Here is a 25,410-nt window from a genome sequence, read left to right as displayed (position 1 = left end):
AAGGGAGGGAGGGATGTTCAATTTAAAAAAAAAAAAAGATAGTTGAGTCACTTGTTACACAGGGTTAGGTTTAAAAGTCCTCCCAGGAAATTCAGGCCATTGAGCCATCTTTTTTGCTTAAAGCCACATTACTTAGCCTGCGACCATTCTTTCAGGCTGAGCACACACCCAGCACGCCTATGTCTGAAAATGCTCAGAAATGCAGAGGGATTCAGCGAGGCGATGTCCTGTGTGGCAGGGAGCTACCTTGTTTATTTGCCCCCAAACCAGCAGACACTACAGATACCCCACACTCTAAAACCCCAGCAGCTCCTGACTCCGGCCCACTTAGCTCAGTTAGGCAAGAAAAAAATCTCTTCTAGAAGATTCTTAAACCGTGGTTTCCAGAGATGTCCCGTGACTGTGTAAGTGCAAATTGAGATAAGACCAAAAAAATGTAAGGTAACGTGAAAAACCCTAATAAGCAGGGTTTTCTGGAATAAGCAGCACTGGCTGTGCTCAGTTTATAAGGCAACTTCCTACATCCTTACTGGGAAGAATGATAATAGAAACCCTCCAGCAAGGTTAGTGGTGAAATCAACAATTCAAGGCTGTACCTCTACTGAATCCGGGCACACCCTTCCGTTCATGTTTCGGTGTCCCGGCCACCTTCAGAAACAATCCACACATTTACTGACGCTGGAAACACTATGCTACGTCTTTATGGTGGGTGGCTGAAAGCTATTTCTTTACAGAAAGTATCACTGGGTCTTCAGCTAAAAATGTATTCTGATAAGGAGAGTAATGATGGTGTTCCCTTGAGCCACGTGGCTACTGAGGATGTCCAGCTGGATGGATAAGAGGCCAGCCCTCGAGACAGAAACTCTTGCTTTGAGTCCCTGCTACTTGCAGCTGTTTTACGTTTGGTAGGTGGATCTCTCTGAGCCTCTGGTTTCTTCATTTTTTAAAACGCTAACAACGAATATTTATCAAGTGTGAGCTATGCGTGTACACTAAGCCCGTGCTATTCTAAGCACTTTTATCAACTCATCGAGTACTCATAACGTACCATTGTTGTTCTCGGTGTACAAATGAGAAAACTGAGGCACAGAAAGGTTCAGTAACTCGCCCAAGGTCGCACAGCTAATAGATGTCGGCACTGGGATTCCACAAGTGGTTTGACTGGCGCCCGTGCTTTAACCATCACACAAAAATGTTCTCACGAGGCTGTCGGGTGGTGGGGTGGTGATGGTGTTACAAGATCATAAAAATAAAATGTTTACTGGGCTGCCTGGCGCAGAGTAAGTGCTCAATAAATTATAGAAGTGAATCATTAGAAGTTAATTTCTTTGGTTAAGCAGAAACACTAGGGTTACCACAGCGTGCACGTGGCTGACGGCGGGGAAGCTGCTGCCTGCCGTGGTACTCTTCCCGGACAGGTGTCCTTCCCCACCTGTCCTCAGCTGGCATTCTGCCCTGGAATCGTAGCACAGGCAGGAATAGTGGTACTCTGCCCTTGAGTCTGCCCTTGACCTCTCCCGTGGGGAGCTCACACAGAAATCTAAGCAGGGGCAGCTGTGGGGGGACCAGGTCTGAGGTCCGCCTGACAAATAGAACGGCAGATTCTGAAATGAGTTACCCAGTTCTGACCCCAAGGCGATAGACATGTGCTTCTGAAATTCTCCGCAAATCGTTAATCACACAGATCTGGGGGGAGGATCCCTCACGCAGAAGAGGCAGCACGCACTCAAAAAATGGGCAACATTAGAGATCCGGCATGGAAGGCTCTGTGGGTGGTGGAGCAACTGTCCGATGCTCTCTTCATCCTCACGCAGACGCTCCCTGTTCTGTGCGGGTCCTGAACAGGCAGCAGCAGCCACGGAAGAGGCATTCCTGTTATCTCTGTCGGAGGCTGGCTTAGGACATCTGGCTCTACCTGGCCAGTGAGGCATGAGCGGAAGCCGCGTGGGGATTTCTGGGGAACTTTTCTTCCCTATGAGAAGATACAGAGTTGCAGTAAAAAAGACCCCCTTTTCCTGCCTGACATTCTTCTTGCTTGAAATATTGTTGTGACAAGGTGACCACTGCAGCAGAAAAGGGCGTCTCAGAGAAGCGAATCCAGTGCCCCGATGTGCCTTAGCCATCAAGCGCATCCTTTCTGATACACCTGACAATGCCAGGTGCTGGGAGGGACATGGGGAAACAGAAACCCCGAGGCACCACCTGTGGAAGCGCAAACAGGTACAGTCATTCTGGAAAACAACCTGGCAGTACTTGTGAAATCAAGCCTGAGTGACACAATGACTCAGTCATCCCGGCCCTGGATCTGCACCAGAGAAGCTCTCCCACAGGCCACCCGGGGACAGATGCGCGGTGTTCGCCACCACACTTGGCTGGGCTTCCCTCACGTCAGTCAGCAGGGGACAAAGGAAGTAAACAAGGCAGGACTTACAACAAGGGGAGGGTAGACCAGCCCCTCACATGAGCTAGGCGCACACAGACCAACAAGAGCGGATCTAAAAAAAGAGTTCTGAGTAAAAGGGAAAACGGAGGGAGATCTGTAACAGAATCCTGTTTGTCAAAATGAAAAACAGAGACCTAATCAGAACAGAACAGTAGGTGCCATGTGGGGTACAGAGCAAACACACCGGAAGTAGCAGGAGTCTGACAGCTGCTTCCCAATGAAGAGCTGATCTCTCTCTCTATGCAACTTCCCCTACTCCCAGGAAGGGTACAATGCTGTATGTCATTGTCGCATCACGGATTGTCACTGCTGTCCTTAAGGTGGCCTCCTCTTCTCCACCATGATCCTCCAGACATCCGGGAAAGATCTGGTGGCACAGAAATACCATGTGTCCCCGAGGGCCATCTTGTTTCCAATTTTGCCCCTAAATGCATCAGACTCTAAAAAAAAACCGCTTCCTGCACACCACCGCCTCCTCTCCTCCTGGAGCATGTCTTTGAAACACATTCCCCAAATAGGGACACAAGGTCAAAGTGATGCTTTGATAACTCCTGGCAAATAGTTTTCCCCAAAGAGCAATATATGCTGCCTTTAGCCATGGAGGCGCACGCCAGGCTCCCTACAAATTCTCAGAATAAATTCCAAATCCTATTCTTCTAGCTCTTGGTGACTTGCAGGGAGTGGGTCACCACAGTCACATCGTTCTGGTGAGCGTTACTCTTCCCCTGACTTCCCTGATGCTCTGTCTTCCTCTTAAGAGATCCGTCTGCCGATAAACGGACAGCTCTCACACAGGCAGCTCTGAAGAGTGCAGTGCGCGGATGGGATAATTCGGAAGTTGGGGCAGGAGGAGCGGCAGCCTGAAACCACCTGGGAAAGAAGGGAAAACAGAGGAATAACAATGGAAATATCTGCAAGAAAAACTGAAGATTAAAAATCCTACGTCCATTGAGAACATGACTCCATAAAATGTCTGCACACACCTGAGGGATGGAAGGGAACGGGCAGGAGTGAGAATCAGCTGGAATGTGATGGATTACGGCTCTGGGGGTCCGGGCATCCTTTAGAATGTTTTTTGAAACTCCTTGGTGGCTCCTGTTCACCCTTGATTCCATCTACCCAGTCCTCAGGCTTCTCTGAAGACCAGGGTGTCCACCGAGCACTCACTCCTCTGCCCCTGCACAGGCTAAGTCCCACCCTTCCTTCCTGGCTCAGCTTCAACATCAGCTCCCCTGAGAAGCATCCCCCTGCCTCCGAGAGCTGATCTGCTGTCTGCTCTCACCCTGCACAGACATCACGTGCCTCTCTGGTCCCAGAGTCTGTAACAGCGATGGCTTGAGCTGGGCTGCTTCAACAGTGACCTTTTGATTAGAAACTTAGCATTTCAGGGAGTGGACAGAAACACCTGGCCGGTGCCAGCCATGGCAGGAAAGTCTGGCCTGGGAGAGGGGAGAGCCAGGGCAGACTGGACAATGAAGAGAGGGAGAGATCCTCAGATGGTCTTGCTCTGGCTTCTCCCCTTCTACTCCCTATCCCTGCACCACCCATCCAAGCAGTTCTTTAAAACCTTGTTTCTCAAGTGCCTGTTATCGCCAAGACACCGTGATGCAGAATTGCAACACCAGGGCCATTCTTTGAGTGTCGAACCTAGGTAGGGAGTCAAGGCTTTGACAGGAGGAATGTCAGATAACCTTGGAGGAATGGAGTGAAAGATTACAAGACAAGACGGTGGAAGATGGATGGTGTGTGGGCACTGTATGGACTGGGTGCAGGAGGGCAGGTCCCTGTGGGCTGCAAAGGGAAGCCCTCTGAGAACCGGATGTGAAGGATGGCCACGGGCGCAGGAAGTGGGTGAGGGGCAGCATCCAGGAGGCGACAGGCTGGATGGGGCAGGGGTACTGCATGCTAACAGCCAGTGAGGAGCCCCTGGAGGCTAGAACAGAACGAAAATGTCTGGGAGTCCTAGGAGGGTGTGTTAGGGCCAGAATTTTGAGGACCTTGAAAGCCAGGCTAAGGAATCAGTGCTGGGAAAGACAGACGGAGGACTGCAGACACTCCTTCGGCCGATGAGACAAGTTTATGGGAAGACAGGTCTGGGGGCAGCCCTCAGAGAGGACTAGAGAAGGAACCCAGTTAGCAAAGCCCTCCGAGGTCATAGCAGGGAGGGAGGCGCAGGGTACCGGACCTTCACGTTCCATCTGCCAGCACGGCTGCCGTCACCCAATCGGAGCACACGTTCCCTGTGACCCCAGGTGGGACCTTTTTTGCCACTTGCGGCTCCTGGCAGCCCATCCTGACCCATGCAGGGTGACAGGTCAAATCTCCCTGCCTTGCAGGTCCTATCAGAGAGGCGATGTTTCAGTGCACTGATACACATCCCCAAATTCCAGTGGCTTAAAACGGTGAAGGTTCACGGCTCACTCAGGCTCTGTGTGCATCACACTCACCAGACATGACATCAGTGCCAGCACCACCCAGACCAGGCTGCCAGGAGAGCCCCCGCGTGGGGCACTGCTGGGTGCCAGGCCAGGAGACAGACAGACAGACAGACACCTGGAAAGGCTCTCATTAGCGTTTCACGTGAAGGCCAGAAAAGGCAAGGCCCTCTGCTTACTACTCATCGGCAGAACTGCTCACAGCAGGCCAGGCAGTGGAATCCTAATCTCCAAAGGGCAGAGAGTCAGAAAACAATGAATGGCCGGAGCGCATCACCTTTCAGAGGATGTGGAATTTACTATTCACCTATTCAACCAGCGAGAATTTATTTTAAAATGTTTAAAAACAATTACGGGGACGTCCTAGGTGGCGCAGTGGTTAAAGAATACACCTGCCAATGCAGGGGACATGGGTTCGAGCCCTGGTCTGGGAAGATCCCACATGCTGTGGAGCAACTAAGCCCGTGCGCCACAACTACCAAGCCTGAGCTCTAGAGCCCGTGAGCCACAACTATTGAGCCCGTGTGCTGCAACTATTGAGGCCCGCATGCCTAGAGCCTGTGCTCCGTAACAAGAGAAGCCACCGCAATGAGAAGCCCGCACACCACAATGAAGAGTAGCCCCTGCTCGCAGCAACTAGAGAAAGCCTGTGAGCAGCAACGAAGACTGAACACAGCCAATAAATAAATAAGTGAATTTATATATATTAAAAAAAAACTATGAAGTACCAAACACCTTCAAATGTTGCCATTTCTGTGGGCCCTTTCAACAAGTCCATGAGGTAGGAATCCTTATTCCCAGTTTATAAATGAGAGATTAGGGGCTCAAAGAGGGTGCGGTGCTCAGATGGTACGACCTGGACCCGGCTCCATCACAGTGACTCTATACAGTTCCCAGAGAGGAAGGCAGTGATTCCAGAAGCCTTAAGGCACAGTGGGTTAGTCAAGGGTTCCAGAGGCACGTCGTCCAAGGGTATATCCTGGCTCCACTCCTTAGCCATGTGGTCATGAATGAGCTACTCATCTTCCTGTGCCTCAGTTTCCTCTTCTGCAAACTGGCCCGATACTCATAGCACCCGTAACCCCAACACAGTGTTGGGACCACGAAGAGGCAAGATGCATGGGAAGCCCTGAAGGCGTTTCTAGCACAGAATCAGTAGCCAATCAAGACCAGTTATGGTACTAACATGATCATCTTCTCACAAGGACACGGAAGCTCAGAAAGGCCATAGGCTTAGAAACCCAGAGACCAGACTTCCTTGGCTGTCCAGTGGTTAAGACTCTGCACTTCCAATGTAGGGGGTTCGCTCTTTGGTTGGGGAACTAAGATCCCACATGCTGCAAAGTGCAGCCAAAAAAAAAAAAAAGAGTATACATAAAACAAATAAATAAATAAAAATAGAGCATACACTAAAAAAAATTAACAACAAAGAGACCCAGAGACCATCTACTTTCTAACACACTGTCCCTCGGCCTCCGAGGTGAGCTACACAGCTGGCGCAGCTGCTGGCCTGTGCCCAGGGAGAGAGGCCAGCCAGCACTGGAGCAAGTGCCACCCTCACTCCCTTTCTCATTAGCTCCTTTTATTTTCTTCCTAGTACTTGGCGCTCTCTGAAATGTCTTGTGTGTGTGTGTGTGTGTGTGTGTGTGTGTGTGTGTGTTTGCGCGCACGCGCACGCGCGCGTGCATCTTGCTAATTGCCTGTCTCTCCAACTAGGTTCTAAGCGTCCGCATCTGCCTTGTTCAGGGCACCAGGCACCTAGTAGGGTGCCCAGCAGGTATCCGTGGAATGAATGGATGAATGAATACATGTAAGTTCCCTGCGGGCGGGGGCTATGTCAGCTCTACATCGCTGCTCCAACTGCACATGACACCCAGCACCTGGGATTGCTCAAGGAGCTACGGAGATGTTGGCCAGCTCTTCACGACTCACCTTCAGGAAGTGATGCGGCCCTTCTTCCTCTGCTGGGGATTAAGCTGAAGACACGCCTTGCCCTGTGCAATACCTATTGTTAGCAGTTTTGACCCCACCTGAGACCCTGGGTCTCTTCCTCCCCTCCCCTCAGGGCTCGGAACTAGGCATCAGACTGGCCTGAGGACAAGACCAAAGGGAAGAGAAGCCAGACTGAAAGAGAGATGAGGATGAGACCACTGGGTGCTGTCACAAGCCCGTGCACACCTGCACACGAGCTGTGAAGGCCGGCTCCCGTTTGGATGCTTCGAGGAACTTGCTGTGTGACCTTGGGTGAGTCGTTCTCCCTCCCTCAGTCTCCCTGGTGGTAAAACCTGACCATCGAAGAAGGACCCTGTAAAGGGTCCTTCCAGACTGAAAATGCTAGGAACAAGAAATCACCTAGGGCTACACTTCTGAGCGCAGGGACCACGGGACTGGACCTTTTTCACGGCTTCTGTAGGCCTCGCGTACAGCATGTCAAATATATTAAACCTACCTAGAGCCCACTAAAAAAAAAAATTCCCACATAACTGCAGAAGTTGAGTAGAACTTGATAAGCTGCTATAAAGTTACATATAAACACGTAACACTATTTCAGTTTTGCAACTTCCTTTTTATATTTTGAGACTTATAATGGTATCTGTTAGTTTTCTAACTTGTTTGTGGGACCCTGAAATACTGACAGGTCCCAGGCACTCTGCTTATAGAGCCGGCCTAGTCAAATGCAGTATCTGAGATGCCTGGTGAAAACGCCTTTTTCCCGGCATCACCCCCACCCCCACCCCCACCCCCCCCGCCCATGCCCGCCCCCACCAAGCCAACGAATCAAAAAATCGGGTGCAGGAGCCTAGGAACCTGCATTTTAGCAAGATTCCCAGGTGATCATTTGCAAACTAAAGTTTGAAAACCACTGCCATAAAAAGAAGCTGAGAAAGGGACCTAGAGTAGGCAATTCTGGAGGACGAAGGAGGGTCCTAAGGGGACCGAAGAAGGCAAGGCGAAACAGAGATGACAGTGCAGAGGCTCCTGTTTTGCATGTGTGCACACTGCTTCTGCCCACGTGCGCCCTGCGTGTTCCACCAGTGTAAACACACCCTGCAAAACCCTGATTCACCCTCTGCTGAGCCCCTCCCCTAGCCCAGGACAAACCGATACGCACACTCACGCGGCCTGGGTCTGCATCCGCTTTCGTGATTTGCGGGAAGAGAATGTTTCCAACATACTGAGTACAAGGCTTGAAGACCGAAACCACTGCTACGAGGCACTGGTACTGCAGAAAGATATATAAATAGTGCTGTCACCCAGATGTTTGCTGCAACTGGTTCTACCTTTGGTTGGTGATAGATTCCAGCTCTAGTAGTCTTAGCTCATTCATGGGGAGGGAGGTTTTCTTTAATGTCGAGTCACGCGCACAAGTGCTACACATGTGCTTGCGTGTGTGCCTGAACATACACACACACCAAACATTATTCGCAGGTGTCTTTACGTTTCTGCAGTGATTAGAGATACAGCCCAGTCATCAGAAGTCATCTGGACTATAATGCTGAGTGCTAGTTTCCAAGGTATCAGGAAGATGCCAGGCTAAAAGGCGCTGGCAAAGGAGTGAACTGATAGGAAGGGCTAAGTGCTGTGCTGGGGTTTTCCCATGTATGTTTCCTATCAATTGACCAGGGAGAGGATTGTCACTTCCATTCTTCTGATGAGGAAACCAAGACACAGAAAAGATCTGTGACCTGCCCACCATCCTGAAAGACTGAACTCTGATCTGGCTAACCCCAAAGTTCATGTTCAGTGCTTTATGTGGTGCTGCCTTAAAATTCATAAGCTGTAAGCATGGCGGGGAGGGAAAAGGAGGGTCTGTTTTGGAGAGAGGGGAGGTGAAGGAAACATCTCTCCAATCGGAGAGAAAACCAAAATAATTCCTTAACAATTTAATTCACAAAAATAAATGGCCACTGGGAAAAATACATTACAGATAAGCAATAAGAAAAAACCCCCGCAAGTAATCAATCCTTCCCAAAATAATGGTGGTGTTCATGTTTCTGGTTTTGTCTTTCCACCAAATACATATTTTTTCTAGCCTACAAATAAAATGATACATTTTGGCAATTTTATTAACAATTTGATAATACTGATTTTGTTTACATGGGTAATTAGTGATGCCTATCCAATTCCCATCTTCTTTTGTGAATTTATGTCAATCCATACTTCTCTGCAGATTCTAAGAGGGAAAGATAAAACCTTTCACTTCTTTGTTGTTTGCTTCTTCTTGTCTGTTCATCAGCCACTAATGCATTTAGGAAGGATTAAAGAGTGTTCTGTCTAAATCCTTTGCTCTGCTGGATGATGCAGCCTTAGAAAATACACCCAAAAAAATCCAAAAAAACAAAAAATCAGGTTGCTCTCTTCCTCCCCATAGATAAAAATAGAGCATTGCTTTTGCAGGTTTTTGCAGCAACTGAGAAAATGATCCAAAAAAAAGGGTATCTGAATGCCAAAGGGGTTTCAGTTAGGATCTCCCACTGCTCCCTTCCCCCACTGCAGGGAACAGCCCTCCAAATGCCCCCCCAGGCTCCCCTTCCGGCCATCCCCTCATTGGGAGAGTGAAAAATAACCTCCTTTCCTCTCCCCTTGATGTTAAGGAGGCTCCCTATTGAGCCGTAGTTAATCACATCAATTAAGAGCCTTTTTACACTTGGCCTTGCCTGCCAGGCACAGGCCCTCTGTCCAGGGGAAGGTGGGTAAGATAAGTCATGTCATGAGACAATTTATGTGCTTTTTTTTCTTTTTCCCCTCTCCACCTAGGTTTTTTTAATTTGTATGGGTTTTTTTTTTTTTTTTAATTTAGGCATAATTAATACTCAGTGAAATGTCCAGGTCTTAAAGGAAGAGTTTGATGAGTTCTGACCAATAACTATATCAAACACACTAAGCCACCAAGATACAAAACATTTTCCTCACACAGAAAGCACTGTCTGCCCTCCTCCCAGAGGCAACCATTGGACTGACTTCTAGCACCGCGGATTAAATCTGTGTGCTCCAAAAATTCATATAAATGGAACCATGTTATGATTAAAGATGAGTGCGAATGATGAGCAAGAACAGGCAGGTCCTGCTGGAAACGAAAACAGTTGTAGGCGCTTCGGAAAACAACCTGGCAACTCCTCAAAAGGTTACCCATAGAGTTACCATACAACCCAGCAATTCCTCTCCTCGGTATACACACTCAAGAAAAATGAAAACATACATCCACACCAAACCTTGTACCTTCAGAGCAGCATTATTCATAATAACCAAAAAATGGAAAAGCCCAGTGGTTAAGACTCCACACTCCAGGGGGCGCAGGTTCCATCCCTGGTCAGGGAACTAAGATCCCACATGCTGCACAGCACGGCAGAAAAAAAAAGGAAAAATCCAATGTCTATCAATTGATGAATGAAAAAACAAAATGCGGTGTATCCATACAAAGGGACATTGTTTGGGCCAAAAGAGGAATGAAGTACAGACACATGAGACAACGTGGATGAACCTTGAAACCAACACGCCAAGTGAAAGAAACCAGGGAATTCCCTGGCGGTCCAATGGTTAGGACCCTGTGCTCTCAGTGCCAAGGGCCCAGATTCAATCCCTGATCAGAGAACTAAAATCCCACAAGCCTCACAGAGCAGCTAAAAAAAAAAAAAAAAAAAAGAAAGAAAAGAAAAGAAAAAGAGAGAGAGAAGAAAGAAAGAAACCAGTCACAAAAGACCACACTATTAAGCTACGTGCCACATGCCATATCTCATTTAAACCTCATCATCTTTGTGTGAAATGGGTCACGTGATAACTCAGCTGAGGTGAGCAAAGTGGCAGAGTCACAGTAAATCCAGGTCTTTCTGACTTGAGCCCTTGCTTCTGACCATGATAACACACCATGCTGGCCTCCAGGACACAACAGGGAACCAGATCCACTCAGGCTCAGCTCCAAACACCGCAAATCATGATTTCATTGATTGGAGACGTGTGTTCCACAAACTGAAGCCTGGAAGGAGAAGAACAGAGGCATGGCGCAGTGCACGGGGTGGGGGAGGTCCTCTGAAGAAGGGACATGTGGGCTGAGCCGTGTGTCTGGCGCTGTGCCAAGTGCCGAGAGATTAGGCTCCTGCTATGGAAGGCTCGGGACACGGTGGTCTCACACATGGTGGTAGAAGGAGAAACTGTCCAAACTTCCTGAAGGGGAACGTGGCAAACTAAACAATCTAAATAGCCCTTGTTTCAGCCATTCTACTTTATGGGAATACATCCTAATAAAACAGGAAAATACAGTTGCAAAGATTTAACGATGAGACTATTCAGTGAAGCATCGTTTATTGTAGTACAAAAGCTGAATTCATAAGCGTCTGCCCCAGATGATTCAGAAAAACTGGAGGGACTCTGCCGCTTCTGTCTGAACAACAGTGAACCTGGGTGTCCCAACAATCAAACAGTGATGAAGCAGAAGTACACGTGTTGATGTGGGAAGATGTTCATCATGTATTAGTAAAATAGCTATTTACAAACTAATGTGTAGACAGCCATACTACTGCAAGTATATGTATATATATACACACACACACACATACATATATATATATACACATATATATGTTTAGTTCATTTAATCAGTCACCTCTGAGTGATACCAAGGGTTTTTTGCTTCTTCCTTTTGTTTGTCTGGGTTTATGGATTTTTCTGGAGGAGATACCTGTGGTTTGTAATAAGAAATGAAGGACAACTGGTGCCCAGACAGGAGTTCAATGCTCCCAAAGTGGTTTGATTGGTAAGAACTGCTGTTCATTTAATTTAGCTGATGCATCCTTAGGAAGAGTTCGTCGCGAGTCTGGGTTATACACTGGAGGACAGAGAGGGATGAGGCAGAGAGAGCTCCTGTTTCATGGGGAAGCTGGTCAGGTAAACACATCAATGCAGTCGGTGGTCAGATGTTCTAGGGTATTTGCAGAGGGGCCCCCAGCTCATGAAGAAGGGAGTGATCTCTTCGCATAATTTGAATGCAGCCTCTATTAACTTCACACACTCACCGCTAATGATCTAGTAAACAGGAGTCCCAGTAGCTGTGATGAGATTAGTGTTTGGACTTAACACTAGGCCGATGACTCCGCCACGTGAGCCTCTGTTTTCCTCATCTGCAAAGTGGGGTGACCTCTCCAGGCATCCACGAGGATCGGCTAAGCGCTCCACAACAGCACAGCCCTGCACACATGATGGCGGGGGGGATCTAACGCCAAGATCTGAACCCCTTTTTACAAGGGTTGACAACCTGGAATTTAAATCATGATAGATGCCAAAGTGTGGGGAAGAAAACATGTTTACCACTGAAAGACTGAACAGAGCAAGGCAGTGAGCGGCGTGATTCCAAGTCACCGGCCCCAGCCGGGCTCACGCCTAATACGCCTTCCAACTCGGCCAGCACCAGCGCAGCTCCTGACTTTTGGAATGTGTTTGGAATTCCAAGGACAGTCTGTACATTTTAAATTAGAAAAAAAAAAAAATCTCTGCAAGGTTTTGTCCACACACGTTAAAGGGAAGTATTTAGGACCTACGGCCTTGAAAATAAATCTTACATAACTCACCTCTGGAATAGTGGGAAAAAAAGAGTTTTCCAGTTAGGTGAACAGGGTCTGAATGCTAGCTCCATGCCCTTTTGTAGATTATTTATTATCTCCTAGCTTCAGGATAATAATATCTTTTCCTGGGTAATAATTAGAGCAATGTATATAAATAGCATACATGCTCAATAAACGGCAGTTGTTTTGTTCTTAGTGGGGAGACTCAGAAAACTAACAAAGCACTGGGGTCGCATCACCCAGAAGCTGTACCTTGGGGGGAATCATTATGAAAGGGAAGGAGGCCCAGGGTGGTCTGGCCACCCAGAGCTCAGGCTGACCTCAGCTGAGCCTGGGAAAGGTGAGGCCAGGATAGCGTGTCTTTCGCAGTGATGTGGGAAAGCTAAATTAGACTGCAAATCCAAACATGAGACAGGCCCTGTGCTCTGTGCCCCTCTGAGAGCCTGGCTGTGCGTGAGGAGAATGCACTAGGTTTTTCGGGGAGGGGAAGGGGATGCGTCTTCACCAGAGAGGGAAGATGGCCCCGCTGGGGTGGCACTGGGCAGCTGGGAGCCGAGTCTGGAGAAGAAGCAGCGTGGGGTGGGTTTCCAGCAAAATCACCCCAGGGCGACCGGTTACATGTTCAGAGTCTGGGTCTACTTCTTGGCTTCAGGAGGCCCGGGATGGGGCCCGTGAATAGTCTGTATTTTACCAGGCCCCACGGACAGTTCTGACACTCCCAAGGGCAGGCTTGGGAACCGCTCCTGTGGTAGAGAAGGACCGGGCGTTGGCCTCAGAAGGCCTCAGTTCAAGACCCACCCGGGCGCCAGCGTCAAGGTCCAATTTTAAAATTCTCTGGAAAACACTGGGACTGGGCCCAGGGCAAGGCATGCTGGGACGTCTCTGCAGGCTGCAAACATGTATAAACAGGGAAATATCTGTATTGAGTTATGTGCTAAACTATACATATAGTATGTGTGTGTATATACATACAAAACCATATATACACACACACATACACACACACACATGCTTTCATATATACATATACATGAATAAAACCACAGTATATATATACATATACATGTATACATACAGACACACATGTATACATACATATACCCATGTGTGCACTTATATTCACATATACATACATGTGCAAATGTATATATACATGCAGGCATATGCAGGTATAGGCACACACACATATATTTCAGCTAATCCTCATGCATCTCTACTGTAGTACTAATAGTACCCGTTTTCCTGATGAAGAATCTGAGGCATGGAGAGGATATGAAACTTGCCTAAGGTCACACGGCCCGTCAGTGGTACAGGCTGGATCTGAAACAAGATAGACTGGCTCCAGGGTTCCTGTGCAACCTCACTGTGTTAGAACAGATAACCCAAGAGGTTAAACAGAGGAGAGACTGAGAGGCATAAACTGAAACTCACAACTTGTACCCTGGGGTAGGCTGTGTCCAGTGATGTCTGCCCAGAACTCCTCCCGTTTCTATACCTGCATGTTGTTTGTCCATTGAGAGTTGGAGTCAATTTCTCCTGCCTGTGTACACACACACACACACACACACACACACACACGCACACCCCCAGCCTAGCCAAGCTGACACATAAAAGTAACGTTCAAGCTACATTCCCCCCGATTTGCATCAGTTAGCCTTGCAAACCTGAACCCAGCATTTCCAGCCCACAGTCATGATGTACCATCATGAAGCACACAATTAGCAAAACAAATGACACCTGCAGTTAGAGTCTGTCAAATTAAACCATGGGATGTCTAAAGCACATGGCAAAAAGCTACCAGCCCCGCCAAAGCCACGTGGCAAATAAGCTAGAGTAAAATGTCAACAGGCGTGGCTGCTATGCACCAACTCTGCTTCGGTCAACAGGTGACAATAACAGAGATGGCAGCATGGAACGTCTACTTAAAAGGAGGGAGGAAACCATGGTCAGTCCCAGGACCTGGCTTTATCCCCAGCTGGCTCTGTGATCTCGGACCATACTTCACCTCTCTGGCCTCATTTCCCCAGGTAAGCTTGGCGATGTCCAAAGAACTATCAGGTTCTTTTCATGAATCTCCTTAGTTTCATCTTAAGCACTGCTCGTTGCCATAGCATTTACTTTTGACTAGCGGGAAAAAAATCCAGAAAACTCTACTTTGCCACTATAAGGAAAGCAGGGGACAGGGGGTGTCACTGACCTGATGGTAACACAGTAAGCCACTGATAGAACCTCCAAAACCGAGGAACCCCAAACCCAGGCTCTTATCCTCTTAATGGTTAGTACCACTCTGCTCCCACACTGGATTCTAACTTACCTATGTAGGAATTCACATCCTCTCACACCTCTGGATGTGTCCTGCAGCCACCCAAGCAGTTCCTCAATTAACACAGGCTGGTGCGAAGTTATTGCTATCACTGGATTTTGTTTCCTTGCCGCAACCAAAGTCAGCTGCTTCCTTCAAATTGGTATCAACGGGGCCAGGAAGTTTCTTTTTCCCTGCAATCTATCGTATGCAGGAAGATCGGGAGGATGTTCCAAATGAAGGACGGAACCAGCTGGGCACGTGGAGATAGCAGCTGGCTGCTCTGGACTGGCCCATCCCAGCCCTGCTGGTTGTTTGGCCAGTCCCCTGTGCTAGGGGCTCTACTGACTGAGAGTGGGGACAAAAGGAAAGCCGTTACGATAATTAATCAGAAGACACTGTCATCATCTGAAAGAACCTCTGGTCTGCTCCAAAGCCAGCTAGAAAACTGACCTCACCCCATTCCTGTAAACTCACCACCTCCAGTCCATCCAAGACCAAGGGATGAAACATGTCTCCTGGGGACAACATGTCCAAGAAAACAAAGTATTTCTGAGGATCCACGTGGACATCAGATGGGATCACCTCTCACTCATCTCATAGATGGCAAAGCTAAGGCTTATCATAATACCAGCGTGTATATGAGTATAGTGCATACAAGGCCCCGTTCTAAGTGCCTGAAGGGCTGTGGCAGGCACAACAGTGGTCCTCTGAAGATGCCCATGCCTGAATCCCTGAAATCTATGGCTATATTAGGTTACGCAGCAAAGGGGAATTCAGGATGCAGATGGAAATAAATGGCTAATGTGCTCACCTTCATATAGTGAGATTATTCCGAATTGTTTCTGTGGGTCCAGTATAATCAGCAGTGTCCTTAAAAATGGAGGAGGGAGGCAGAAGAGAAAGATGTGACTGAAGAAGACAGGCATGAAAGGAGGTCATGTGGCTGGCTTTGAAGATGGAGGAAGGAGCCACAAGCCTAGGGATGCAGGTGGCCTTTAGAAGCTGGAAAAGGCAACAAAACAGATGATCCTCTGGAGCCTCCAGAAGGAACCAGCCCCTGTGTTCTTTGATTCTAGCCCAGTGAGACCCGCCTTGGATTCTAACATATGGGACTATAAGGTAATAAATTTGTGTTGTTTTAAGCCACTGCATTTGTGGTCATTTGTTATAAGAGCAATAAGAAACTAATGCACGAACCAACTCACTTTATTAGTTTTAACTTTTATAATAATCCTACGAGGTGTTATATTAGTCCACTATGGCTACAAGAATGCTGCATAACAAAACATCCCAAACTCAGCAGCATACAATGATAAGCATTTATTTCTCTTCCACATGTCTGTTAGTCAGCAAGCAGTTAGATGATACAGGGAAGGTTTGTCTGAGCTTGGCTCCATGCTAGATGTGAATTCTGAATCTGCTCCAAATCTTTCATCCTCCGTGGATCAGATGCTGCCAAAGGCACATTGTCACGATGAAAGGCACACAGGGAAGCAAGCCCAAATGCATCCACACATTTCCATCCTCTGCTCTGGTGATACTGCTAACATCCCATGGACCAAAGCAAGTCACATGGCCAAGACCAAAGTTACAGGGTGAAGAAGTGCATTCATCCACCTTGAGGCCATGGCAAAGTTATATATACAGGTGTTAATTTTAGTATGAAGGAGTGAAGAACTGGGACCAATAGTTCAGTCTACCAAAGACAGGCACTACTGTCAGCATCTCATTCTACAGGTGAGGAAACCAAGGCACCAGGTCATTTAGAAGCTCATCCATGATCACATTGCTAGTAAATGATGGCGTCAGAATCAGAGACCATTCTGGCTTCAGAATATTGGTAGATGGCTTACACTCATTAATTACTGGAGTGAGGTCTGACTCTAAATGCCACTGTCTCTAGGGCAGGAGGGGGCATCATCTGGGGGCTGCAGAGATTCCCCAGAAGTGAGAGAAAGACACTGGGAGAGGGAGGTTCCCAATAAAAATGCAGCTCTTTGTCACGGCGTTCGAAGACTCAGGATGCTCCTGGGGGCCCTTCCATCTCCTGGCATGGGCAATGGGGTCACCAAGCTCCCCTCCCTTGGCCCTGTATCTGTGTGTCAGTGAAAGCTCCAACTTAATGTAATGACACACTAAGGGGAGACGTGAGGGGAGGGGATGCCTGAAGTCCAATCCTCTCCACATCCTGCAGCACCCGAGCACCAGTCCTTCTCCTTGTCACCCCTTCCAAGGTCCCCTCCCTCCCATCTGAAAGGGGGCGTCACATATTCTAACCAAAACCAAAAAGTCCTCTAAGAGAGCAAGGCCAGTGACACTTTTGGGGCATGCACTATAAGCTCTCAGATTTTCCTTTCCTATCATGCAGACAACTGGCACTGCTCCCATTCTGAGCTAAGAACATCAAGGCTCAGTGAAGTTAAGGCGTTTGCTGACAGTCATGCAGTTACTGAATGAGGGATCCCATACTGCAACCTAGGTCTCCTCCTCTTCACCATGCTGCCAGCCCTGAACCCAGTGCAGAAACTGCAGGAAGAACCTCCCTGAGATGGGACAGTGGCTCTTTGATTCATGTGCTGCCCATTCACTGAGCATCCCTGGGAAAGGCCCTGGCAGAGGGGTCCAGAGCTACTGCACTTTGAATCCTGGTTTCACTGTCTACTAGATGCGAGAGGTGGGCCATGTTACTTAACATTTCTGTGCCTCAGTGTCCTTACATGTAAAATGAAGGCAGTAACAGTATCTAACACCTCAGGAGGGTCTTCTCAGGATTCCAGGGTTTGGTAAAAATGAAGCGCTTACAACAGTGGCTGGCACACCATGTGATAAAAGCACTGGCTTTGATTGTCATAACTGCAGTAGACAAAATTGACATCATCCTCACCTTTACAGGACTTCAACCTGGTTGAGGAAAACAGATGTGAAACAAACACAAATAAACGTGACATTATAGATCATGCTATGAAGGAAAAGTGGAGTGGATGGGAGAAAACAACAGCAGGACAGCTTAAGGGTCAGAAAACACTCACCACACAAAGATGGAGGGAATAAGCATCACAGGCAGAGGAATAATACGTGCAAAGGCCCTGGGGAGGCAGGAAACAGGATAGTTTCGTACCACTCAGCAGAGGTCAGTGAGGCCGAGGAACACTGAATGAGAAGGACAGCAGCTGGGCCAACTTGCACAGAGCCCAGTAGGGATTTTGGTCTTTATTTCAGGAGCAGAAACGGGAAGGCCTGGGTATATTTTGGGGCAGACACAATGGAGCCCCACTTCAGAAAGGTCATGCTGGCTGCCGAGTGGAGAAAGGATTGCCAAGGGGTGAGACTGGATCCAGGGAGTCAAATCTGGAAGCTGTTGTTGTGATCTAGGCAGGGTGACTTGGATAAGAGTCTTGGTGGTGGAGGAAAATAAACAAACAAACAAACAAACAAACAAAAAATTGAACTGAAGGTCTTCCCTGGTGGTTCAGTGGTTAAGAATCCGCCTGCCAATGCAGGGGACACAGGTTCGAGCCCTGGTTCAGGAAGATCCCACATGCCTCAGAGCTACTAAGCCCACATGCCACAACTACTGAGCCTACACTTTAGAGCCTGTGAGCCACAACTACTGAGCCCACGTGCCACAACTACTGAAGCCCATGTGCCTAGAGCCCATGATCCTCAACAAGAGAAGCCACCGCAATGAGAAGCCCACACACTGCAATGAAGAATAACCCCTGCTCTCCACAACTAGAGAAAGCCCAGGTGCAGCAACGAAGACCCAACACAGCCAATAAATAAATAAATAAATAAATAAATTTATTAAAAAAAAAAAAAAAAAACCTCAGATGAAGCCCCAGATGCCTGAGGCTCATGAAAGAGATTCCGTAAGCTGGCCAGGATTGTCAGCTAGCTGGCTCTCACCAGCTGTCCAGGCCATGGACAAGCTGCCCTGAGTGCTCAAGACACCATCCTGCTCAGCCAGCCTGGAATGTTCTAGAACTTCTCTCGCAATGGACTTGACCTAACAAGGTTTTATGAAGGTCCATGCTGAGAGGTGCTAGTGAACTCAGAGCTGACCCTCCCCTTGGCAGGAAGGGCAGCCACAGTGGGGACAGTGGGAGATGCCTGACAATTAGATGTACAACCCAACAAGGCCAAGAGTGGTGTCTTGAAGGGGGGCCCCATTCTCTTTGATCTGAGGAAGTAGGGACATCCATCTCAAGCGAGGCATCCTCTCTTTGGGCACATAACCTCTCCCACACCCCCATCCAACACCAGGCTCTGAGCTCCCATCAGGGAGGGGCCCATGTCTTTCCAGATCTGCGGTCCAGGCCTGGACAGCCATCTTGCTGGAAGATGCGCTCCGTGAGGGCAGCTGCCATCTTATACCTCCTAGTCACCCCAGTGCCTGATACTCCATGTGCACTCAACTGAATTATGTTCAATGAGAGAACAGATGACTCTCTTCCATTCCCTTGGAGTCAACTTCTCAATCACTAAATCAATGGCTCCTGTGGCCAAACCAAAACCATAACCATCAGTCAAAGCCCTAAAGGAATCCACATCATGCTAGGAAGTCAGACTTGGGTGGAAAGAGAAGAGGTCCATTCCTGCTGTCCAGACATAAGGAAAGTCAGAAACCTTCCAACAGAGGAAGATGACTTCCAGGTGGAAGAACCTAAAGATGGACTGGAACTTGAGCTCAGGTGGGATCTGGATACAGAGGGATGGCCCATAGAGGAGAGGGGAGCCCCTACTCACTGAGTACCTACCATGAGCCAAACCCCCAGCAGAAGCCCTTACACAGGCTCTTCTCACATCAGCCCCGGCACAGGAGCTAGCAGCCCATGTCACAGCTGAGGATGCTCAGAGTGGTGAAGCGACTGGCCCATAGTCACAGAGCCAGCCGCTGGTACAGCTGGCGTTGAACCCAGCCCTGTCGGTGGCCAGAGCTCACAGACCCCTCAGGTATTCAAAGAAGAAGAAACGTCGAGAACAAAGCATAAAGGCAAAGAAAGACAGTGGCAGGTTCAAAAGACAAGGATGAGACCTGCTTCCCAGGACTGACACCCCACACAAAGGCGACCAGGATAAAAATCACAGGGTGGGGTGATGGCGAGGTGGACCTTAAACACCTCGCTAAGAGGTTAGACTGTTTTTGAGTGGAGAGGGTCATGGGCAGAGCTGTATTTTCAGAATCTGGACTTGGCCATGGGGAGGAGGAGAGGTGAGGGATAAGAAAACGCAGCACACCAGACATGAGGCCTGAGATGGGAGAGGCAGGGGGAGAGAGGGAAGGAAACAGGAAGTGGGGCCAACAGGAAGGAAGCAGAGGCAGGACCACAGGCTGGAAGGGCTCCAGGGAAGAGGGAGAAACCACTTCTCCTTCCCTTTCTGATGAGAGCAAGATTATTATTTGAGAACAGGGCAGGACTTACCAAAAAACAGGAGGGGAAGAGCCCTGAGCACGGTCCCCCACAGAGGTTACAATACCCAAATCACGTGGTCACTCTGACCGTCTCCAGCCACACCAGAGCTTCGTCCACAGTGAGCTCTGGCCTCAGGCCCTGGGACACCCAGCAGTGTCCCTTTCTCTGGTATTTCAGGGCCAAACCCAGGCACAGAGATCAATGACACTCAAAGGCAAGTGGCGAGAGATGGCAAGAAAAGTGGATGAAGAAACCAATGTGCAGAGAGGCAAACAACTTGCCTGATATACAGTGAGCATCCCAGAATCAGGATTCTAATGCAGGCCCCTCTGTGTAGACCTCACCTGTACCACTCAGGGACCCAGCTGGGAGGAAGCAGAGTGATAAACACCCTGACCTCACTCCCTTCCTGCCCTCCCACCTGCCAGTGCCTCCCAAACAGAAGCCCGAGGCCACCGGAGCCCTGTGTGGTACCCATCCTGTTGCATCCACACAGGTTGGCCTCCACCCAGCACCTCATCACTCCCACAGCCAAGACTGAGGCCCAGGTACCTGGGCCTCAGTTGCCTCCACTCTGCAAAGCCACAGGGCAGGTGAACCAGGCCTTGGCTCCGCAGCATGAGGCCACCTGCCTCTCTGTACAAGGGTAGGACGCCATACACGCCTCACTCCAAGCTGGTCCAGAAGCATCAGCTCTCTCCTTCCTTCCTCTTTCACACTCCGGGCTCTGCCCTGCTTCCATCATATGCAAAAATCTCAAAATAGCCCACTTCCGTCAAGACAGGCCATTGAGAGTGGCTGTCTTGCGAGAACAGGGCCAGCTGATGCCACTGAAGCCCAAGCTGCCCACTCCCGGGCCCTGGTCCACCCCTCTCACCCTCCCTGCCAGCTCCGCACATGAAAGCCTGGCTGCCGGTAAAAAGAAAGGGCTCCTATCTCTGATGCCACAGGGCTTCTGATAAGAAATGTCATCCCTTGCTGTGTAATATTACCCGGCCGGATAAGAATCTCTATCAAGCTCAAACATATGGCTGGCTACAGAACACAGAGCCCGGCGGAGCAGGATAATGTATTTACTTAAGCTGAAAGCCGTGGGCAGCCAAGAGAAGTGCACCAAATAAAAGAGTAAGAGCCAAATTATAACCTATCTGACTTGGAGTTGGGATTTTTCCCCCCAGGAAGGATGAGGCACCTAAGGACAATAGGGGGCCCGCCTCACTTCTCTCACGACACAATAAGCACTTTCACCTTCCTCTTTCCTCAAAGGGCACTTTCACTCATGTGATTGCATTTAATCCTCACGACAACCTCAAGAGAAGCATTTTTCACCTCCTTTTACAGATCAGAAAATTGAGATTCAGCAAGGTTAAGTAATGTGGCCTAGGTCACTCAGGCAGCCATGCCAGAGCGTGGAATCAAACCCATTGGGTCTGACTCACCAGCCGGCTGTCAGATCAGGAGTCCGATCCCAGCTGCTGGGTCACTCGGCTGGTACAACGAAATTAATCAATTAAGTCAGATCTACCCGACTGACGGTGTCAGCTACATATTATCATCTCAAAGGTCCATTTCAAGCCTCTCCCCCATCTCCTTGAGTCTCTGTAATCTGGGGAATAATGAAGGCTGGCAAGTCTCAGAGGCTCAAGGGAGGGGAGGGGAGGCCAGGAGACGGTACCGGGAGAGGAGTAGGAGGAGTAGTAGGCAGAGGACATTGTGGAAAGAAAACTCTCCCCTCTGTCCATCATTCATGCGTTCACAGATACTAATGGAAAAGCTATTGTGTGCCTGGATCTGGGCTGGGCCCAGGCGATAATATCCTTGCAAATGGACAGCTCCTGCCCTCCTGGAGGGGTCTGTCTCCTGGGACTTACAGACCAGCAAGGCAGGAACCATAGAGTGTGTTAAGTGTGGATGCAGGAAGTACAGGCAGCTGATGTGGGCGTGGTGGCTGGCTGTGTGTCAGTGGAGCCATTAGCACACCCTGCACACTGTGCTATGCCCTCCTTTTTTCTCATTAAAAAAAAAAAAATCAACATTGTTAAGGCTGACAGTAGTTAATATAACTTCAAGAGTGTTCCATATCACTTCATAAAGCCACCCATTCTTTTCAACAGCTGCATAGTATTCCATTTTATGGAGGTAACATGATTTACTCAATCAATCCTCAGCTGAGGAGTGGGTAAATTGTATCTACTGAGGGTGATGAACAATGAAACACAGAGGACTATTAGGGCCGTATGATACTGCTATGGTGGACACATGTCATTACACAGTTGTCATAGAATGTTCAACACCAAGAGTGAATCCTCACACAAACTATGGACTTAGGGTGATAACGATGTGTCAGTGAGTGTAGATTTGTCAGCTGTAACAAATATGCCATTCTGGTGCAGGATGTTGCTAGTGAGGGAGGCTGTATGTGGGGACAGAGGATACATGGGAACACTCTATACTTTTTACTCAATTTTTCTGTGAATTTAATAATAATAATAATAATAATGATGATGATGATGAAAGCAGGGGGGTGGGTGGGGGGTGAACGAGGAGGTTGGGATTGCCATACATACACTACTAATAAGAAAAAAATATCAAATTGTACACTTTAAATAGATGCAGTTCATTGTATGTCAAAATAATAACAATAATAATAAAATCAATTGATCAGGCAGGTGTGAGTTTAGCTCAAAAATCTCAACTCCATAATGTTTTCTATTGACTATTTTTTCCCCTGAGTTTGGGTCACACTCTTCTGTTTCTTTACATATCCAGTAATCTGATTAAAAACTAGGCATTGAAGATAGGGGTAGGGAATTAAGAAGTACAAACTACTGTGTATAAAACATAAATAATCTACAAGACTATATTATACAGCACAGGAAATATAGCCAATATTTTAAAATAACTATAAATGGAATATAATCTATAAAAATTTTGAATCATAATGTTGTAGACCTTAAATTAATATAATATTGTAAATCAACTACACCTTGATTTAAAATAAAATAAGATAAAATAAAATAAAATAAAATAAAATAAAATAAAATAAAATAGGCATTGCAGGTCAAAGACAAATAAATAAAAACTGTCTCACTGTTTGCTATTTCAAGCAATGTTGAAATGAAGATCCTATTCACATCATCTGCACCTATGCATGTGTTTCTGCAGAATCAATTCCAAGAATTCACCCAACATCTTTTAACCTCGACTTTTCCTGCCCCCTTCACTGTAGCCGTAGCACAGCCTCACACTGCTAGCCTTGACAGCTAGCGGCTCACCATGTGCCACCCTCTTCAGAGCCTGGTGGGGCTCTCCTAAAAGGGCCCTCCTACTCCTTGCTGAGCAACTGCTGTCATTCCCACAACAGCACGTGAGCAAACAAAGATATGTCACTCGGGCTGCCAAGGCACCGATCCTCCTGCTTCTGCCTTGTCTGACATTGGTGGGTTTAGTTCAGGAATCAAGCTGAACGCTAACTAAGATGCCTACCTCTCTTCACCCAGGCTGCTCCCAGCACCTGTCAGCTTTCTTCTTTTTCTTTGGGGGCCCTGAGATATTCGAGAATGCAGAGAGCCCGAGGCTGGAGAGAAGCAAATCTCCACAGGAGCTCAGACTCCCCTGAAACCTCAGCCCAGCCTAGGAAAACACAGTAAATAAATGTCAATTATGCATGAGGCTCCCTGAAGAAAAGCATGCATTACAAAAAGAAAAATCCTCTGATATTCAGAAGATAAAGAGAACATGTCTTCAAGGCTGAAATAAAGTGGAACCTAAGGTAAAGGAGGTCATCCTACATGAGGGAGGCTGACCACCCACTGAAAACAACATCGTGGACGCTGAACAGAGGAGAACAACCATGAGTGAGACAGAACCCCACTCTGCCAGGAACTCATGATCCATTGGGAGGTACTGAGTCATGTAGTCCTGGATGGAGGGACCAAGGGCTTTGGGAAGAGAGGAAGACATCACTGACTCTTCCTTCGCAGATAAGAGAAGAGGATATTTGAGCTAGGTATTGAAGAGCAGAAGTTCACCAGGCAGAGAAAGGTGGGGAAACTTTCAAACAGTATTAACAGCATGTGTGACATGGAGTGTGAAAGAACTATCTGCCAGCAGTCAGGCGGTAAGGGGAATCCGTCACAGGCTGTGCAAAGAGTCTGCCCTTCCCTCACAGATGCAATGGGGATTCATAGAGGCTAGTGAGCAGCAGGGTGACAGATCAGATCTAGGCTTCAGCATCACCGTGAAGGATCAGTTGGTGAGAGCAAATTCTCAGCCCTGTAGGAACCAGTAACCCATCCTGCAAAGAAACAGCAGTTAAAACAGTAGCCTCCAGAGCCAGCTCTCTGTCTTTGAATCCCAGCTCTGCCCCTACCAGCTTGAGCAAGTTACTCATCTACTCCATGTACAGTCTTCTCATCTGTGAAATGGGGATAACATCAGCAGAGTCCTCTTAGTGCTAGTACGTGGATTGTGAACTAAGTGAATTAATATACATAAGGCGCTTAGCACAGAGCCCAGTACACAATAGGGGCACAAGACATGATAGCTTTGGGACTGCTCCCTCTCCCTTTTTCCCCTAGTGTCCTCTTTCAGCACTGCCAGTTCTTTTGAAACACGAGCGGCCATCAGTCTGAGCAAAGGTGAGCAAGGTTTGCCTTAGGAGGACTGGAGTTTGGTCTGAAACAGGGTTTGGGAATTGCTAGAACTGTCAGCGTTCCCAACATCCCTGTAACAGGCATGATCTGAGATGGTGGTTCTTGACGCTGCTTCACCACAGAATCACGGGGGAGAGGTTATAACCCCAAAGCCCAGGCTCTGCTCCTGAGTAAAGTCAGAATCTTTGGGGGTTGGGTCCCGGCAGCAAGACTGTTAAATTTCTCAGATGATTCCAGTGTGAAACCCTGTTTGAGAACAACTGGTCTATGAGTCAACTTCAGCAGGAAAGGGAAACCTGGCAGAAGGGAAAGTGCCGCCACCCTGAGCTGTCACCTCCAGGAGCCACTCAGCCCTCCGGACTTCCGCTTCCTCCCCTGCAGGGCAGGTGTGACAATGCCTGGACCCTGAACACCTCACAGGGCAGTGTGAGGCCACCCTGAGCTAAGAGACTGAGGGAGCCCGGGTCACTAACGTTGTGACACACCCCTCAAAACTCTTCTAGAATATTACTCAGCCACAAAAAGGAACGAAACAGTGACATATGCAGAGACGTGGATGGACCTAGAGACTGTCATACAGAGTGAAGTAAGTCAGAAAGAGA

The 25,410-nt window shown here is 48.2% G+C and overlaps 1 long non-coding RNA gene across 11 annotated transcripts in view; it reads right to left on the bottom strand.

Annotated features, from left to right (window-relative positions):
- LOC130853477 (uncharacterized) overlaps nucleotides 1-25,410 on the bottom strand; it is a 191,423-nt gene that overhangs the window by 4,144 nt on the left and 161,869 nt on the right. For 6 of the 11 annotated variants that reach the window (XR_009053785.1, XR_009053779.1, XR_009053775.1 and 3 more), the window contains 2 exons: nucleotides 7,991-8,101; nucleotides 2,628-3,313 (listed from right to left, as the gene is read on the bottom strand). This is a non-coding gene — a long non-coding RNA (uncharacterized LOC130853477). Of the gene's footprint in view, nucleotides 1-2,627; nucleotides 3,314-6,810; nucleotides 6,873-7,990; nucleotides 8,102-25,410 lie in introns of all 11 variants that reach the window. The other 5 variants (XR_009053778.1, XR_009053780.1, XR_009053782.1 and 2 more) reach the window with 5 other exon arrangements.

Source organism: Hippopotamus amphibius, chromosome 5, assembly GCF_030028045.1.
Source record: "Hippopotamus amphibius kiboko isolate mHipAmp2 chromosome 5, mHipAmp2.hap2, whole genome shotgun sequence".
Classification (NCBI taxonomy): domain Eukaryota; kingdom Metazoa; phylum Chordata; class Mammalia; order Artiodactyla; family Hippopotamidae; genus Hippopotamus; species Hippopotamus amphibius.
This window is presented reverse-complemented; position numbering and strand designations above follow the sequence as displayed.